We start from the raw sequence: 1,724 nt of genomic DNA on the forward strand, positions 1-1,724 counted from the left end.
ATGTTCTTGGCCCCTTTGTCAAATATCAGGTGGCTAAAATTGCTAGGTCATTTATTTGGGCTCTTTCTAATTTTTTAATGTAGGCCCTTAGAAGTATAAACTTCCCTCTTAGGATTGCTTTTAATGTGTCCCAGAGGTTGTGTTGTGTTGTATTGTCCATTTTGTTGAATTCCAGGAATTCTTTTATTTCTTTTTTAATTTCTCCTTTGACCCACTCATTGTTTCGGAGTGTATTGTTCAGTCACCACAAGTTCGTGTAGTGAGTAGGGCTTTGTCCAGTGTTGATTTTGAGCTTTATTGCTTTGTGGTCCAATAGAACGCATGGAATTATTTCAATATTTTTGTATTTGTTGAGGTTTGTTTTGTGGCCCAGTACGTGGTCAGTTTTTGAAAAAGTTCCATGAGGCGCTGAGTAGAAAGTGTTCTAATGGAGACAGTGGAGTACTGAAGTCTCCTACTATTACTGAGTTGGGGTTAATCTGTGTCTTAATGTTCTGTAGTGTTGTTTTTTTGAATTTGGGTGCACCAGAGTTTGGTGCATATATGTTAAGGATTGTAATATCTTCTTGGTTAACTGTTCCTTTGATCAGAATGAAGTGACCCTCCTTATCTCTCATGATTAGTTTTAGTTTGAAGCCTATTTTATCAGATATTAGAATTACAACCCCTGCTTGTTTCTTAGTGCCATTTGCTTGGAATATTATTTTGTATCCTTTTACCTTAAGGTAGTGCCTGTCCTTGAAGGCGAGATGGGTTTCTTGCAGACAGCAAAGAGATGGATTTTGTTTCTTACTCCATTCACTTAGCCTGTGTCTTTTGACTGGGGAGTTCAGTCCATTGATATTTAAGGTTATTATTGAAAGATGTGTAGTGGTTACTGTCATTTTGATTGCTGTTTGTGTTCTCTGTCTAATTTTGTGTTTCCTATATTATACCTTTATTTATTTTGTTTTGTTCCCCCTTTGGTATCACTGTTTCTCTCTCCACTCTCTGTATTGCTTCAAGTATTCTTTGAAGGGCTGGTTTTGTGGACATGTATTCTTTCAGGCTATTCATGTCATGGAAGATTTTTCTTTCCCCCTCAACTATAATAGACATTTTTGCTGGGTAAAGTACTCTGGGTTGGCATCTATTGTCATGTAAAACTGGAAATACCTTGGTCCAGGCTCTTCTGGCTTTCATAGCTTGCATTAATGTGTCAGTTGTAATTCTGATGGTCTTTCCTTTGTATGTGACTTGTTTTTCTTTTGATGCTTTCAGTATTCTTTCTTTGTTCTGTACATTTAGTGTTTTTACTATGATATGTTGTGGGGAGTTTCTTTTCTGATCTTATCTGTTTCCTGTTCTATGTGCTTCCTGTATTTGTATGGGCATGTCGTTCTTTAACTTTGGGAAATTCTCTTCTACAATCCTGTTTAAGATCTGGTCAACACCATTAACCTGAAATTCTTCTCCTTCCATAGATTTGGTCTTTACTTGGTGTCCCACATCTCTTGCATATTCCATTCCTGTGTTTTTAAAAAATTTTCCATAATCTTTGCTTAAGTGGTCCAATTCTTCAACTTTATCCTCCAGTGTTGATATTCTGTTTTCCATTTCATTCATTGTAGCCATGAAGCCTTCCATTGTTCTTTCAAGTTGGCTGAGTTTTGCACTTCCTCTTTCATTTCTGCCTGTGTTTTCTTCTATGTTTCTATCTCTTTCGTGAATTCATTCAGAAGTTT

The sequence above is a fragment of the Nannospalax galili genome, unplaced genomic scaffold, assembly GCF_000622305.1.
Source record: "Nannospalax galili isolate Female #2095 unplaced genomic scaffold, S.galili_v1.0 scaffold676, whole genome shotgun sequence".
Lineage (NCBI taxonomy): Eukaryota > Metazoa > Chordata > Mammalia > Rodentia > Spalacidae > Nannospalax > Nannospalax galili.